Raw genomic sequence first — 18,780 nt, forward strand, 5'->3', positions numbered from 1 at the left:
GGATGAAAGTGATAAGATGCTTCCTTGGACACATTCTTAGATGCAGTCACTTCCTCAGAGAATATGGAGAATCCAAAAGCAAAAGAACTTGAATGAATCTTTGCAACCAAGACACCCCAGGAACAGCTTTCAGAGGTGAGAGAAGCAGAATCACATTTTATAAAATGTCTGAATAATTTTAAAATGATTACCTTGTGCTGTTATACTCACTACAGTTTTTCTGTGAAAGTGAAAAATAAGTAAAATGAGAATAGTTCAATCAAATGTCAGCCATTTATCAAAAGAACCTCAGGAAACCATAAGCTCCTTTTTCTAGGCTGTTATCTGGAGAGGAAGAGACACCGGGAGAACTGCACAGTCAGAGCTAACAATAATGCAAGGAAGAAGGAAAAAATTGATCAGAAGTGGCTGTTCTGTCTGACACATACTATTTCTTTTCCAGGAAGGAAACACTGCTAACTAGGAAGCCAAATCCAAATTTAGAGATTTAATTAATTTTCCATTTGAAAGTTACAGTTAGGATAATCAGTGTCTACCTGCAGGACACCCTCTCTGCCACCCTAAGCATTAGCACACCTGTGTGTGTAATTGACCTAGAAGGTGGACTGTTATTCCAACCATCAGATGGGCAGAATCTAAAATTTTAGGTATCATCTAGTTCGTCATTTTACAGGTGCAGGAATCTAAGATGAGAGCCAGGTGGTTTCTTCAAGGCTACACTGTGGAGAGTGGGTACCACTGCTGAAAAGGGAATGTAGGCTCTTCACCTCATCATACTGTAGCATAGGGCTCTTTGCATCAGTAAAACCAGCTATGTGGCTTCTGCAAGGTTCCTATTCAAAGACACGTTTACATATAAATCTATATTAGTCTGCGGGATTACTGATAGCAAAATATCAACAAACCAAAATATACCAACACACCAATACCAAAATATCAACTAATACCAACAGCAAACAAAATACCATAGACAAAATGTCTGTTAAAAAACAGACATTTAGTTCTCACAGTTCTGTAGGTTGGGAAGTCCAAGATATAGATGCTGACAGCTTCAGTTCCTGGTAAGGGTTCTCTTCCTAGATAGCAGTCAGCTGCCTTCTTGCTGTGTCCTCACAAGACATAGAGAGAGCCCTGATGTGTGTGTCTCTCTCTTGTTTTTTCTTTCATTTTGAGACAACCTTGCTCTGTCCACCATGCTGGAGTGCACTGGTGAGAACCATAGCTCACTGCAGCCTCAACCTCCCGCCTCAGCCTCCCAAGTAGCTGAGACTACAGGTGTGTGCCACCACACTGGGCTAATTTTTTTTATTTTTAATAGAGATGGCATCTCACCATGTTGCCCAGACTGGTCTCAAACTCTGGGCTCAAGCGATCCTCCTGCTTTGGCCTCCCAAAGTGCTGAGATTACAGGCATGAGCCACTGCACCTGGCTCTTTCTCTTCTTAAAAGGGCACTAATCCCATCACAAGTCCCCACCTTCATAACCTGTTCTAAATCTAATTATTTCCCAAATGCCCCATCTCCAGGTACCATCGCGTTGGCAGTTAGGGCTTCAGCATATGAATTTGGGAGGGGAGGGAACACAATTCACTCCATTGCTCTTCCTCTGTATGCATTCGTTGTTGTTGTTGGCCTCCTCCCCCAAGGAAGAAAGCTCCACGGATTTCGTCTGTTTCACCGACTTTAGCATTCTCATCAGCTAAAACAGCAGCCACACCTATATTCAATAAACATTTATTGAATGAATGGATTTACTGAGTGCTTGCTGTGTGCCAAACACTGTCCTAAGCACTTTAGATTAACTTTTAGAATCCTTATAATGGCCTTCTAAGCTAGGTACTATTAGTCCCTTCATTTATACATGAGGAAACTCAGACATGGAGGGGTTAAATAGTTGCCCTGGTTTCATAGAAGACAGAGCCGAGGTTGTGAAATAAGGCAGCCTAGCTCCTTAGCTTTTCTTTTTCTTTTTCTTTCCTTTTTTTTTTTTTTTTTTTTTTTTTCCTGAGGCGGAGTTTTTACTCTTATTGCCCATGCTGGAGTGCAAGGGTGCAATGGCTCACTGCAACCTCCGCCTCCTCGGGTTCAAGCAATTCTCCTGCCTCAGCCTCCTAAGTAGCTGGGATTACAAGCACGCGCCACCACCCCCAGCTAATTTTGTGTTTTTAGTAGAGATGGGGTTTCACCATGTTGATCAGGCTGGTCTCGAATGCTTGACCTCAGGTGATCCACCTGCCTCAGCCTTCCAAAGTGCTGGTATTACAGGCATGAGCCACTGCACCTGGCCCTTTAACTCATTTTCTTTTCCATTATGCTATGCACAGAGTATTATTTTCCCCGACAACTACTAGGAGGTGCCTATGGAGTTTAAAATCTGCATAAATGTAAAGTACAACGTTGGCTAATGTGTTGGCTTTTTTCCCTAATATTCCATAGTTTCTAGAAATGCTTCTGATTATAATACCTAAATTCCTGCATATAAAAACTGTCCTGGTGAGGACAGTGTTGCCCCTGCACTGTTGTTATCCAGGCTTATATTCTAGGTGTGTATTACTTGTTCTAGTCCTGTGTTTCTGGTAGCCAGGGGATGGGTTCCCTCAGATCCTTCCCAACACAGTATTACCATTGACTTATTTTTCCATTCTCAGAGTCTTCTCATCATTGTAAAAAGCGATAATAAGTAAGGTTATTGATGGCAAATGGACTGGGGGTGGGGGCAGAGGCCTGTGGAGAAGATCTTTAGAGGTGCACCAGTAGCAAAACATGACACAGCTGTGTTTTGAGATAAAATGTCATCTTACTGGTCAGGATGGACATTCCAAGAATATCACATAAATTCCATGTTTACTATGGGCTGGGCACTTTTATATTGTATGTTATATAAACCTTACTCATAGCTAATAAGGGCTCATAGCTAATAAGAGGAAGAACTGGAATTTGAAGCCAGGTCTGTGTGACTTCAGATGTCTGCTATTTCACTGGCCTGTTATTGCCTTCTTTCCAGGGAGAGCACCATCCCGTAAAAAAGTGAGATGGCAACGCACCTCATCCACTCTTTAAGGTAAGTATTTGCAGTTCTTAGGGATAGCAAGTGTGTGTGACCAAATTAGGAAGCATATTATGCTACCATCATATCACAATCTGATCAAAAAGTAAAATTCATCAATGTACCAGTCATACCTCTAACCAATCTCCAATTATTTTCTGTAGCACACTGCATAGACTTTCTCTCTCTCTCTCTCTCCCCCCCGCCCCGCCCCATTGAATAGTTATCCCAGACTGAAGTGCAGCGGCACAAAGATAGCTCACTGTGTCTTCGAACTCCTGGGCTCGAGCAGTCCTCTAGCCTCAGCCTCCAGAGTAGCCAGGAATGCAAGCACGTGCCACCATGCCCAGCTAGTTTTTATTTTTTGTAGAGATAGGGGTCTCACTATGTTGTCCAGGCTGGTCTTGAAATCCTGGTTTCAAGCAATCCTCCAGCCTCAGCCTCCAAAAGTGCTGAGATTACAGGTATGAGCCACCCTACTTGGCCCTTTTCTTCTTTTTTTAAACAGCTTTATTGAGATAACTTACATACCATAAAGTCCACCCATTTAAAGGGTACGACTCAATGGTTTTTAAGTATATTTAGAGAATTGTGCATCATCACCATAATCTAATTTTAGAATATTTTCATCACTCCCCAAAGAAACTGTGTACTCATTAGCAGTCATTCCCCAATCACTACCTCCTGAGCCCCAGACAACCACTAATCTATTTTCTGTCTTTAGATTTGCCTATTCTGAAGATTTCCTATAAACGGTTTCATGCGTTACGTGGTCTTTTTGTGACTGGCATCTTTGACTTAACATGATGTTTTTGAGGTTCATCCACATTGTGGCATACATCAATACTATATTTCTTTTTATTGCCTGCAAAGTCTCCTTTTAAAAAACCCTTCTTTTATCCATAAATGTGTTTTGAATTTGGGCTAACCTCTCCAGTGAGCCCAGCCTTGACCAGAGCCTGTTTCCTGGTGAACCAGCTTCCACATGTGACAAGGACAACATCAGAACAGGACAGACCGACCTTCAGTTCCTTTCCTGGCCGCTGCCAGTAGAAATCCCAGAATTTCTTCGAAGGACAAGGTGTGGCTCTGTAGATGGCAGGCAGGGAATGACATCAGGATCTGTCGTGGCAGGGGCCAATGGCACCAGTTCCTCACTCTGTTTTGTTTTTGTTTTGTGTTGAGTTTAGATTTTTAGATTAAAGATTTTTACTCAAAAGCTGCTTCTCCTCCGAAAACCATTTGAAACTTTATACAGCTGGCTGGCTCCAGAAGTTTCTGCAACCAGAAAGCTCGACTCTGCTGCCACCTGCTGTCTAAAGCCAGAAACAACTTTGGATAAGAGACTTTGTTCAGAACATGTTTGAATAAAGCATGAGTTGCCATTCTGAAAAGGCTTTTTTCCCAATGCTATGCTTATATATTTAGGTCTCTTCTTTATGTCTGTATTTCTCCATTTTCTGCCTGAAAGTTCTGATCCCTTGAAAACCCACCAAAAGAGTGTTCCACTAAAGCTTTGTCAATATGAAAAGACCCATACAAGCTTTTTTCCTTTCTTTAATCAGGCCTCACGTGCTACAATTGTTCATTTCTTTGCTTCTTTCCCTCTCTTATGTCCTTCTTGCCTTTCATAGGCATTTGTTTAGTGTTTATTATGTAGCAGTTTTTGTGAGGGCTGTGAAGGTATAAAATGTGAAAGACTTGGGTCATTGCCTTCGAAGAAATTATACTGTGGGTGATGGTTCTGCCCCGATAGCCAGGATGGCCTGCTGAGCAGTGAATCCCCTAGACTTTTTTTCTATGAAAAAAAGGCATAAGTCTGCACATATTTTTTACTTTTAATTTTTAATCTTAAAATACTCTTTGGCGATCCTTCCATGCCACATAAATCTATTCCACTTTATATAGAATTTCACTGTATTTATGAATCATGGTGAATTAAACCTTTCCCCTATTAGTGGGCATTGAGATCATCATTGTTTTACTTTTACAAACAATGCGTAAGGGAACTTCTTTGTACATATCTCTTGGAGGTACATTTCTGAGTATTTCTTTAGGAATACACACCTGGAGGTAAGTTTACTGAGGCAAAGGTACCTATGTTTTTCATTGTAATAGGTACTGCTAAATCATTCTTTTCAAAAAGCTGCCCAATTTATGCTTCCACCATCAGATTCAGATTTACCATTTACACACAATAAGATGGACACTTTATGTTTTCAGGCTTTAGTTTTGGCCAATCTGATGAGTAAAAATTGGTATTTCATTGTTTTAATTTGTCTTTCCCTGCTTATTTAATAAGATTAAGAATATATTTTCATATGTTTATTGGTTATTTGCATTTTCAATTACTTGTTGATATCTTTTGCTCATTTTTTGTATATTGGTGTGTCTTGTTTTCTTATTGACTCATAGGTGCTCTCTATATATTCTGGATTTTAATTGATTGTTAAGTTTGCTGCAGAATAGGCACTGTATCTACAATTTCTTGTTCTCACAGCAACCATGGAAGGTAGGTTTTGTCATCCCTGTAGCAGAATTGTCCTATCTGAGCCTAAATGTCCACTGGGCATGTGGAGCATGTGATCACCCCTGTCCCCAACATATATTTGTATGATCTGAGGGACATGAGACTTTTGTGTGTGCACATATGCCTGTGCATGTGTGTGGGTGTGAGTGTAAGAAAGGAGAAAGTTCCAGTACAGGTGCATTGGAGGCAGTGGGAAGAAGAGAGGGAGGGAAGGGAGAATGGAAGAAGAGAAGGCAGAGTGGAATGGTGTGGTGCCTAGTCTCCCAGCCCAGCCTTGGTTTGGTAGAGGAAGCTGTGGGGGCATCAGGGGCAGGCAATGGTGTTTCAGGGCCCAGGTGACAAAGCACAGTGCAAAGTGAGAGGAGAGTTTCTGTTTCTCCTAGAATACAGCAGAACCACTTGACAGGCCTGCTGAGCAGCAGCAGTGAAGTGTCAGGAAGGTGCGTCCTCCTGGCAGGCATGGCAGCGGTGACAGTAGCCAGGGGTCCTTTCCAAATAGCTTGTGGAGAGAACATGGGCATCTGTGAGAGACCTCCTCTAGGCACCTGGAAATAACAGAGGAGATTCTGCGGTTATGCAGCCAGGAATCAAGTGGTCAGCATATTCTTGTGCTGGCCTCACTGTTACCCATGGGCATGGATGGCCCTGGAACATTTAGTTTACATGTGTGAGGGGACACTGAATCCCAGAGAGTTTAGGTAACTTGCCCAAAGTCTGCTAGCAAATAAGTATTGAAGAAGCCAAATGTCCTACACCTTTGTAACTTTATTTTTAATGAAAAAGTAAACTTTAATGTCGAAAATGCAAACTGTAACCTTTCAAATACGACTCCCAAGAGGGATCATCATGCAAAATCAGAAGAAATGATTCCTTGAATATTTTTATGAAGCTGGGCCTGAAAAGTATAGAGCATTGACAGATTCTGTTCAAATCAACTCCCCACAACAGGACATGTAAAGTCCCAGGAGGCCCATTAGGGGAAAGTGTCACAATTCCAGATTTTTTACGGTTGTACTGTAGAAGAGGCCTTCCCCACCCACTCTACCAGTCAAACTGGGACTCCCGCCTCTGCAGGTCACAGGGACTCAAGTTCAACTAGACTTTCCCCCAGATTCATTCAGATCCAGATGTTATCAAGACCCAAAGATTACCTGCCCCAGGCTTCATTCAGAAATCTCACACATCATTCATTCAACCTGTCAACCAACAATCACCGAGTTTCAGTTTGGGATCTCAGGCACAGTCCTAGGCTTGAGAAGGATAAATAGATAAAACCTACTGGTTCTGCCTCAGGAATTTTACAGTTCAGTGAGGGAGGCAACAGGTAAATGGATATTTACAGCACAGCAGTAAGTGCTATGAAGAGGGGAGCCCAGGACCATGAGATCCTAGAGGAAGGTCAAGTAATGAAAACTGGGGAGAGGTCATTTAAAAAACAACTTTTTTTTTTTTTTGAAATGGAGTTTCACTCTTGTTGCCCAGACTGGGGTGCAATGGCACAATCTCAGCTCACTGCAACCTCCAACTCCAGAGTTCAAACGATTCTCCTGCCTCAACCTCTGAATAGCTGGGATTACAGGCGCGCGCCACCATGCCCGGCTAATTTTTGTATTTTTAATAGATACAAGGTTTCGCCATGTTGATCAGGTTGGTCTCAAACTCCTGACCTCAGGTGATCTGCCTACCTTGGCCTCCCAAAGTGATGGAATTACAGGCATGAGCCACTGTGGTCAGCCAAAAAATTGTTAAATTGTGTATATTTGAGATTTATAGCACAATGTTATGGGATACATATAAATAGTAATATGGTTACATTTATGAAGCAGATTAATGTTTCTATCATCTCAAATAGCTACTTTTTTGTGGCAAGGGCAGCTAAAATCTGCTTATTTAACACAAATTCCCAATATGATACAATTTTTTTTTTTTTTTTGAGATGGAGTCTCGCTCTGTCGCTCAGGCTGGAGTGCAGTGACGTGATCTCGGCTCACCGCAAGCTCTGCCTCCCGGGTTCATGCCATTCTCCTGCCTCAGCCTCCTGAGTCGCTGGGACTACAGGCGCCTGCCACCATGCCCGGCTAATTTTTTGTATTTTTAGTAGAGACGGGGTTTCACTGTGTTAGCCAGGATGGTCTCAATCGCCTGCCCGCATCGGCCTCCCAAAGTGCTGGGATTACAGACACAATTTATTTAACTTTAGTCTTCATGTTGGACCTTAGATGTTGAGACTTTTCATGTTTTGTATCCTTTGACCTACAGTGCCTCATTTCCTCTCCCCACCACCCAATCATGGTAACCACTCTTTCATTCTCTATCTCTGTGTATTTGAGCTCTTTTTAAAATGCCACACATAAGAGAGGTCATGCAAAGTTTTCCTTTCTGTGTCTGGGTTATTTCACTTAGCCTAATGTCCTCCAAGTCCACCCATGTTGTGGCAAATGACAGGGTCTCCTTTTCTTTTTTTTAAGACTGCATAATATTCCATTGTATGGGGGGAGCTTCAAAAGGTTCATGGAAAAATGGAATTAAAAGATAAAAATGGAAAGTGTAAAGTATGTCAACATAATCTCCATCAAGTTCAAGATGCTTTTGAAAGCAATGATACCAGCCATTTAGTCCATCTCTGAAGAACTGAGGGTCTTGGGAATTTAAACACATCTGTGCAGTCCTTTTTACATTATTAGCTGAAGAAAAATGGGTGTACCTTATAGGGTTTTTTTAAGATTAGGAAATCAAAAAATGTCAGAAGAATACAAATCAGGACTGTAAGGTGGATGCCTAATGATTTCCCAGTGAAACTCTAAAAAGATTGTCCTTGTTTGATGAGAGAAATGAGCAGGGGCATTGCCATGGCGGAGGAGGACTCTCTGGTGAAGCTTTCCCAGGGATTTTTCTGCTAAAGCTTTGGCTAACTTTCTCAAAACATTCTCATAATAAGCAGATGTTATTGTTCTTTGGCCCTCCAGAATGCCAACAAGCAAAATGCCTTGAGCATCCCACAAAACTGTCGTCATGACTTTTTCTTTTGACCAATCTACTTTTGCTTTGAATCGACCATTTCCACCTCTTGGTGGCCATTACTTTGGGCTTTGTCTTCAAGATCGTACCTGTAAAGCCATGTTTCATCTCCCATTACAACTGTTTTGCTTTAGGAGCTTGATGTCACTTCTTTAAAATTTGGATTGAAAGCTCTGCTCTTGCCTGCAGCTGATCTGGGTGCAACGGTTTTGGCACCCATTGAGTGGAAAGTTTACTCAACTTGAATTTTTCAGTCAGATTTACGTAAGTGGAACCAGTTGAGATGTCTCTGGTGTTGGTTATTGTTTCTGCTGTTAGTCATCAATCCTTTTCAATTAGGGCATGGACAAGATTAGCTTTTTCCTTGAAAACTGATGTGGATGGTCTGCCACTATGGGCTTCATCTTCAACATTGCCTCATCTGTTTTTAAAACAAGTTATCCATTTGTAAACTGCTGATTTCTTTGGGGATTGTTTCCATAAACTTTTTGTAAAGAATCAGTGACTTGATCATTCTTTCACACAAGCTTTACCATACCTTTGATGCTTCTTCTTGCTTCAATTTTAGCAGAATTCATGTTGCTCTGACAGGGACTCTTTTCAAACTGATGTGTTATCCTTAGTGTCTCTAACTAGATCCTGTCCAGACATGTTACAAACAAGTTAGTACTAGTTTATTTTGTTGCAAACAATTTTGAAATCCATATATAGTTTTTGGTTTTTTTTTTTGTTCTGTTTTGTTTTTGAGATGGAGTCTCGCTCTGTCACCTAGGCTGGAGTGCAGTGGTGTGATCTCGGATCACTGTAAGCTCCGCCTCCCAGGTTCACGCCATTCTCCGGCGTCAGCCTCCTGAGTAGCTGGGACTACAGGCGCCCGCCACCACGCCCAGCTAGTTTTTTAATATTAATATTTTTTAATATTAACGAGGTTTCACCGTGTTAGCCAGGATGGTCTTGATCTCCTGACCTCATGATCCGCCCACGTCGGCCCCCCAAGTGCTGGGATTACAAGCGTGAGCCACTGTGCCCAGCCACATAGTTGTTTTTTGTTTTTTTTTTTTTTATAATACAGACTTTCCATGAATTTTTTGAAAATACCTTGTATATACACCACAAAACCCATTTTCTTTATCCATCCTAAATGTCAATAGGCACTTAGTTTGTTTCCTTTCTTGGCCATTGTGAATAACATTACAATGAACAGGGGAGTGCAGACATCTTTATAAGGTGATGATTTCATCTCCTTTGGGCATATACTCAGGAGAGGGATTGCTGCATCATATGGCAGTTCCATTTTTAATTTCTTTAGGAGCCTCCATACTGTTTCCTATAATGGCTATACCAATTTACATTCCCACCAACAGTGTACTACAGACTTGAAACCATAAAACTCCTAGAAGAGAACATAGGGGAAAAACTTCTCCACATCTGCCTCGACAATGGTTGTTTTTTGAAACGGAGTCTTGCTCTGTCACCCAGGCTGGAGTACAGTGGTGCATCTCGGTTCACTGCAACTTCTGCCTCCCGGGTTCAAGCAATTCTCCTGCCTCAGCCTCCCGAGTAGCTGGGACTACAGGTGTGTGCCACCACGCCCAGCTAATTTTTATATTTTTAGTAGAGATGGGGTTTCACCATGTTGGCCAGGCTGGTCTCAAATTCCTGACCTCAAATGATCCGCCCGCCTTGGCCTCCCAAAGTGCTAAGATTACAGGTGTGAGCCACTGCACCCGGCCTGATTTTTTTTTTTTTAATATCACATCAGAAGCTCAGGCTACAAAAACAAAAATAAATAAATGGGACTACATCAAACTAAAAAATTCTGCACAGCAGAGGAAACAATCGACAAACTTAAAAAGCAACTGATGGACTAGGAAAATATAATTGCAAACCACATATCTTATAAGGAGTTAATATCCAAAATATATAAGGAATTCTTACAACTCAATAGCAGAAGAAAAAATAACCCAATTTTAAAAATGGGTGAAGAACTTTTCTGCCTCCACTGCCACCAGGGCGCCCGCAAAAAAGCTTGCTGTGAAAGGGGACAAAAAAGGAAGCAGGTTCTGAAGTTCACTCTTGATCACATCCACCCCATAGAAGATGGAATCATGGATGCTGCCATGCTGCCAGTTTTGAGCAGTTTTTGCAAGAGAGGATCAAAGTGAATGGAAAAGCTGTGACTCTTGGTGGAGGGGTGGTGACCATTGAAAGGAGCAGGAGCAAGCTCACTGTGACACTGGAAGTGACTTTTTTCCAGAAGGTATTTGAAATATCTCACAAAAAATATTTGAAGAACAATAATCTATGTGATTGGTTGCGCACAGTTGCTAACAGTAAAGAGAGTTATGAATTACGTTATTTCCAAATTAACCAGGACAAAGAAGAGGAGAAAGATGAGGATTAAATTTTATTTATCTGGAATATTTTGTATCAATTCTTGAATAAACTTGGGAACCAAAAAAAAAAAAAAAAATAGGCAAAGGATCTGAGCAGACGTTTCTCCAAAGAAGACACAAAAATGGCCAACAGTTATATGAAAATGTGCTCACCATCGCTAATCATCAGGGAACTGCAAGTTAAAATCACTATGAGGTGAGATGCCACTTCACACCTGTAAGGATGGCTATTATACAAGTGCAAGTACTACTTGTACTTGGTGAGGGCATGGGGAGAGGTTTTTATGAATGTTTTCTTTGAAGAGGTGCGCCATAGAATATAACTTAAATGACAAGTGAGAATTTGTCACAAGGAGGAGGAACAGCAGTGTGTCTCAGAAATGTGAGAAGCTCAGTAGTACCAGCTGTGTGATGGTTGGAGCTGCAGGAGATGAAATTTGAAGGGTGGGCAGGATTAGATCAGTCAGGGCCTTTGTGCCCTCTCTTTGAGCCTGGGTTCCCCCCAAGAGCAGAGCCTGAGACAAGAGCTTGCATTCAGGTAGTTTATCTTGAGACATTCCCAAGGAACTGGAGTGAAAAACTGGGCAGGTGAAATAGGAAGGAGGAAAAACCATTCCAAGGACATGCTAGTAAGCTGGTCGTCATTATAAGCCACTGGTCCTTGATTCCACAGGGATCGGAATTGTCTTTCTTAGACATCAAACAGGAAGCATTGATCTACCAGCTCCTGACCCTCATTGATTAAGGCTTGTTCCTGCCGTGATAATCATGCTTCCAGGTGCACATGTATAGATTATCTGAGCCAGTTCCTGAAAGTGTCCCAGTAGCAGAGAAGCCCTGGAACAGAAAGCAAGGGACAGACAGCTGAGGAGAGCTGATGCTGGGTCACATCAGTTCATAGCTGCAGCAATGGTGGAGTGAAAAGGTAGGCCAAGGAATGTGAGCAGTACGTGGGAGGTGTCTCATGTACTTTACTAGGGAGCTTGAAGTCTTCCCTGAAGGTAATAAAAATCCAACAATGCAATAAAATTTATTTTTCAAGTTCACCCTGGCAGCCCTATGGAGAAAAATTTAGAAAGGATTAGGATGAGAGCTGGGGTCTGTAGATTAGCTTTTAAGGGTTGTCTGTTATATCTAAAATGTTGTGCTTATGTGACCATGTGATTCTTCCTTGGAGAGGTTCAGAGTTATTGTTGGATTCTCAAAGTACTCCATGGCCCAAAATAGAGGAGGGTGATCATTAAGGCGTCTAATGCAACTGTGATGATGAGAACATGAACCAAGGCTGTGGGTGGTATGGCCAGGTGTAACTGGCATTTCTCCAGGCATATCAACCTGAGGGTGTGGTTGGGGTACAAAATGCTGTAAGCAGGATTATAGTCAAGCACTGCATAATGACATTGTGGTCAAATGGACCACATATATGATGGGGTCCCATAAGATTATCATGGAGCTGAAAAATTCCTATAGCCTAGTAACCCCATAGCTGTCATAAAGTCCTAGCACAACGCATTACTTACGTGTTTGTGGTGATGCTGGTGTAAACAGACCCTCTTGCTGCCAGTCATATAAGAGTCCAGCACATACAATTATGTACAGTACATACTTGAGAATGATAATAAGTGACCATGTTACTGCTTTATGTATTTACTATATATTTTGTTGTTTTAGAGTGTATTCGTACTTATTAAAAAAAAAAAAAAAAAAGGTAACCATTAAACAGCCTCTGGAAGGTCCTTCAGGAAGTATTCCAGAAGAAGGCATTGTAATCATAGGAGATGACAGCTCCATGCATGGCGTTGTCCCTAAAGACTTCCAAGTAGGACAAGATGTAGAGGTGGAAGACAGTGATATTGATGATCCTGACCCTGTGTAGGCCTAGGCTAATGTGTCTTTGTGTCCTAGTTTTTAACAACAACAACAAAAAAGTTGAAAAACTTAAAAATTTAAGATAATAGAATAAAGCTTATAGAATAAAGATATAAAGAAAAAAATGTTTTGTACAGCTGTACAATGTGTTTGTGTTTAAGCTAAGTATTATTACAAGAGTCAAAAAGTTTAAAAAATTTAAAAGTTTATAAAGTAAAAAATTTACAGTAAGCTAAGGTTAATTTATTATTAAAGAAAAAATATGTTAAAATAAATTCAGTGTAGCCTAAGTATAGAGTGTTTATAAAGTCCACAGTGGTGTATAGTAATGTCCTAGTCCTTCACATTCACTCACCACTCACTCGCTGACTCACCCAGAACAGCATTGAGTCCTGCAAACTCTATTTATGGTAAGTGCCCTATACAGGAGTATACGTTTTTATCTTTTATACTGAGTGGAAAAAACAAAACTGTTTTTACTCTCCTTTCACATCACAACCACAGACGACTCCTGAGACCAAATGTATAGAGGTTTCTCACCACCACCAAGCAAGCAGTCGATTCTACAGATGTGCCAGCTTGGTGTCCTCCAATTCAATTCATTCTGATGCTCTCTACCTGGAGATAGTGTCAGATCACACAGTCCCCAAGACTGCCCCTACTTCAGATATCTGTCACAAGTCTGACCTCTGGAACTTCTGACCAACTGGCTTCAAGTTGAGATTCCTACATCCTCCTCTTTGGGCTCAATTAATTTGCTAGTGCTGTTCACAGCACTCAGGGAAACACATTTACCAGTGTATTATAAAGAATACCACAAAGGATGCAGATGCAGAGATGCACAGGGCAAGGTATGGGGAAGGGGCTCGGAGCTTCCATGCCCTGCTTGGGTGTGCTGCTCTCCAGAAACCTCCATGTGCTTAGGTACCTGGAAATACTCTGTACCCAGTCTTCTTGAGCCTTTATGGATACTTCACTGCGTAGTCTTGATTGACAACCATGCAGAAATGGGCAAGAAGGGTATGATCTAATACTAATAGACTGAGTGGAGAAACCCAGCAAGGCCTGTCGTTCAGATTCTTCTTGGCGTCTCTGTGCAGCATTCCTTCCTCCTGGGTGTGGGGCAGGACTCCTTCTGAATTGGGGGTTCTTATGGCCTGCAATCAGATAGGGTAGGTAAGAGGATTTCTTTATGGTCAGCTCCAAGAGAGGTGAGAGAAGAGTCCTGCCTTGGGGAGGCAGGAGGTGGTCAGAAGGCCAGAGAGACAGATACTCTGTTCTCTGAGGCCTAAAGCTCCCCAACATTATATAACAAGGGCTATGGGAGTTATGAGTCAGGAACTGTGGATGAAAGCCAATACGTATACCAAAATATCACATATACCATATTTTTACTGTACCTTTTCCATGTTTAGTTATGTTTGGATACAGAAATACTTACCATTGTATCACAGTTGCCTGCAGTATTCAGTACAGTAACATGCTATATGTGTTTGCCACCTGGGAGCAATAAGCAACGCCATACCCGCTAGCTGTGTAGTAGGCTCCACCATCTGCATTTGTGTAAGCACATGCTATAAGATTCACACAATGACAAAATCACCTATCACTGCATTTCTCAGAATGCATTTTTAAGTGGTGCATCACTGTATTTGGGGACTTTCTCCTTCCCCACTTATATTGCTAGAGGGTGAGGAGAGGCGGAAGTCCCTAGGGTGTCTTATAGCTGATGTCTTCCGTTCTGTTTCCATGTAGCTCCTGACTTTGAAGGTGCTGTTTTGGTATCCTCTCTCCTCCTAACATATAGGCTGTCTGAAGCCATCACTGCCCCCGAAATCCATGAGCTACTATTCTGTCCATCAGCCTCTATACTAAGGCCTGGCCTCAGGGAGCCACCCTCCACCATGACAATTTTCCACCTCTTCTAGGTACATGGCAGCACTATTCTTGTGCCTTTATTATTTCATTCAAACAACAAATAAATGAGTGCCTACCAGGTACCAAGCAATGACAATGCACACTATACATGCTCCGATGGGGGAAATACAGGATCTGTCAGAGCACAGAGGAATGACATCTAATGCAGACTTAGGAGATCAGAAAAGGCTTCCTGGGAGAAGTAAGAAGTAAGATCTAATTTCAACCCCAAAGGTTAAATTTGAGTTAGCTAGATAAACAGAGAGAGAAAGCCTGGCCCAGGGAATATATATATATATATATATATATATATATATTTTTTTTTTTTTTTTCTTTATTTAATTGAGACATGGTCTCACTCTGTCCCCTAGGCTGGAGTATAGTGGCATGATCATGGCTCACTGCAGCTTTAACCTCCTGGGCTTAGGCGATCCTCCTGCCTTAACCTCTTGAGTAGCTGGGATCATAGGCGTGTGTCACTATGCCCGGCTAATTTTTTAAAATTATTATTTGTAGACACAAGATCTTGCTACGTTGCCAGGGCTGGTCTTGAACTCCTGGGCTCAAGCGATCCTCACACTTTGGCCTCCCAAAGTGCTGGGATTACAGGCGTGAGCCACCATGCCTGGTTTGCAGCTTTTATTTTACTCATTTTATGCACTCTTCCACTAATGGAAGCATAGTTCAAGGGGAAGGAGCCTGCCCTAGTGCTGTTGTTTCTAGGTGCAATTCACAGTATCCACTCCCCTCTAATCCGGTGTCCTCACTCCCCCACATCAGCTGGTACATCCTAACTCCCTCTCCTCAGGATAAGGCCTGTGCCAGCAGGTAACACTGCTTTGGGGATGAACCAGAATGAGACCTGCAGATACTCGGGTTGTATTTTCTTTAAATATGTCCTCAGTGCCCAGTAGAAAAAGGATAAAGAGGAGGACCACCAGCTGCAAAGCCTCCAAAATCCAGGGGGCTTTAGCTCTGTCCCCAAACGTACAACCTCTCTCTGAAACAACAGCTTCGTAGTTCACTTGACTATGCTTTTTAGAAGGACCATCTATTGTCACCCAGGCATACCCCTTGGGGTCTTACCTTCCACCCCTATCCCCAAGTGGCTCATCAAGGTATTTATTCTAACCCTATTGAGTACTCTTTGTGAGAAGATTTCAGATTAAAAAAAAAAAAATTACTCTTTGAAGTTCTATTTCCAGTGGTATTTTAGTGCCCTAGTGATATTTTACCCCCCGTCATAGATTGACAGTAAAGGCAATTGTTGAACTGGTTGGTTACCACTTAATGTAGGTTCTCCTTGGGGAGTTTGAGAAATGAAGAGGTTAAAAAGCAGCACCCACATGTCCAACACTATACTCTTCCCACAGATTCTTCTACTTGTGATATAATTAGCTCTCCCTGGTGGGTCCATCTTTCACCTGCACCAAGACTGCACCCCACGCCAACCCCTACAGGCCTAGACCTGTCTGAATTAGTTGAGTAAGTATAGATGAGGCTTACATGCTGGTGCCTCAGTTGACTTATAACCCAATCGAGAAGGGACAGGGATTTATGATTAAGAGACCAGAGAGGAGGAGCTAACAGCTCCTGGGTTTTAAAATATCAACAGTACTAATACTAATACTATTAGGCTGGAGTGCAGTGGTGCAATCACAGCTCACTGCAACCTCAGCCTCTAGGCTCAAGTGATCCTCTTGCCTCAGCCTCCCATGTAGCTGGGACCACAGGTACCTGCCACCACACCCAGCTAATTTTCTGATTTTTTGTAGAGACGAGGTCTCACTTTGTTGCCCAGGCTGGTCTCGAACTCTTGGTCTCAAGAGATCCTCCTGTCTTGGCACCCCAAGGTGCTGGGATTACAGATACACAATTTGGTGAGTTAAAGAAGTGAGGTCCTCTCAGCCTCTTCAGACACCATCTACACCACCACAGGCACTGGCTGCTTCAGGTTGGGGACCTTTTGAGGATGAGTTGTAGATAAGATGGGCTCCTTTTTAACATGTTCATTCATTGCTTCAAAGGGGTGTCTATTCAACAGTAGGAGCCTCTGCTTCTTTTTTTTTTTTTTTGAGAGAGGATCTCACTGTGTCACCCAGACTGGAGTGCAATGGCGCGATATTGGCTCACTGCAACCTCCGCCTCCCAGGCTCAAGTGATTCTCCTGCCTCAGCCTCCTGAGAAGCTGGGATTACAGGCCTGCACCACCATGCCCTGCTAATTTTTTGTATTTTCAGTAGAGACAGGGTTTCACCATGTTGGCCAGGCTGGTCTTGAACTCCTGACCTCAAATGATCCACCCGTCTTAGCCTCCCAAAGTGCTGGGATTATAAGCGTTAGCCACCGTGCCCGGCCCAGGAGCCTTTGCTTCTAACTCCTATAGGGTTGCTGAAAGATTAGTTCCCTGTTTTAGTATTTAATCTAGTCCCTTGTCTCCATTTTATGGGTTGGTAAAAAGAAAAGTAACAATCTCAACCTGCTGTTACTTTCCTTTAACTAAAAGGTTGCTGATTACAACCAGAATACCATATGCACTAAGATAAGGTCTCAACGGTTTCATTTCTACATGAACAAATAAGATTAAAAGGTTTCAGGTTGCTATTTCTAAGCGCCTTTAAGCAAATAATACATTGTGGTGTGTAAAGTCTCCATTCTCTGTAAATGAGAGGCCAAATCAGATAGGCCATTACAGGGTCCACCTGAGTCCCCTTGCACTTGAGTTTACAGCATAGGTCCAGGGTTGCTGTTCCAACTTGCGTGGGACACTCTAGGGCCAATGTGGATTTCTTGCGCACGGATTCCTCTGGTTTCTTGGTTTGGATTAGTTTTATAGTTTTATTGTGTTTTGTTGCAGAACTGGGAGGCAACCAGTCAAAATGGTCTCTGGCTATCCAGTTGTTGATCAGTTCAAGCATGTAATACAATTTCAACATCAAACAGGCAAAGATGAGGTGGAGGAGTGACTGATTAGATGATCTCAAGCTGCAGGGACAGTCTGGGATTAGCTACTGCCACTCCAGTTGTGACTATATCACAAGTAGATTCAGGAAGCAATAGGAAGTTGAGATTCACCTACCTCCCAGAGAATAGTAAAACAGTGTTTCCTATCCAGTGGGTCATGATCCCTGACAGGTTTACCATGTTACCCCAGGGGCTTTACATCCTTAAAGGTGGGATTAGTGTCTAGTTTGTTTCGTAAAATTCTGTGAAAGTAAATGGGTTTCTCAAATACAAGATGGAAGAATCGAATATCAGGCCTTGAAAGTAGTTTTTTTCTTGTTATATCATGTAGTAAATTTCAATGTGTACTTTAATATGAAAACCCCAAACCAAACACTATAGAATATGTCTTTTCAAGACTTATGTGTTGACTAATCATCCTTTTTCATGCAATTAATTTAAAGTGAATTGAGGAGCATGCATCATTTATTGAATGGGGAAAAACATAAAACTGGCTCAATGTTATAGTTATTAGTAAACATTAGAGTAAAATGAACATTATAAATGCAATCCTCGATCATATAATGAACTAAAGAAAATATCTGTTTTTAAAATCATGTGTTGTTACATACTTTGTGTGATAGCATTTGTCATTCTTTTTTTTTTTTTTTTTTAAGCTATCTAAATGCTTTGAATACTCTTTATATTTGGGACTCTCCCATCTAGTGAATCTATCTTTTGAAAATAGAGGCCAAATTTTCCCAGGTTCCCTTGAAGTGAGGCAAAATTGTGGCACAGACTCCACCAATCAGTGCTTCTGCATGTGATTTCAGTGTGGAAGGCTGAAGTCATGAAGACAGGGTCCTGAGGGAATCCATTCAGGTGACAGCACAGAGGCAGCAAAGATACATCCCGTTTCCAGAGGGAATCAAGGCAGGGGCTTGACATAGCATCCCTGCCCATCATTTGGCCTGTGTTGAGTGGCAGGGACAGCGGTAGCAGTACTGGTTCTGGCTACTCAGCCTCTAAGCTTGGTTTTCTGATTGTGTCTCCTAGAGATT

The 18,780-nt window shown here is 42.0% G+C and overlaps 1 pseudogene; it reads left to right on the forward strand.

Moving 5' to 3' along the window:
* The first annotated feature begins 3,032 nt into the window (after positions 1–3,032).
* Positions 3,033–10,998, forward strand: LOC126955065 (60S ribosomal protein L22-like; annotated as a pseudogene).
* Positions 10,999–18,780: the final 7,782 nt, after the last annotated feature.

Source organism: Macaca thibetana, chromosome 1 (genome assembly GCF_024542745.1).
Source record: "Macaca thibetana thibetana isolate TM-01 chromosome 1, ASM2454274v1, whole genome shotgun sequence".
Lineage (NCBI taxonomy): Eukaryota > Metazoa > Chordata > Mammalia > Primates > Cercopithecidae > Macaca > Macaca thibetana.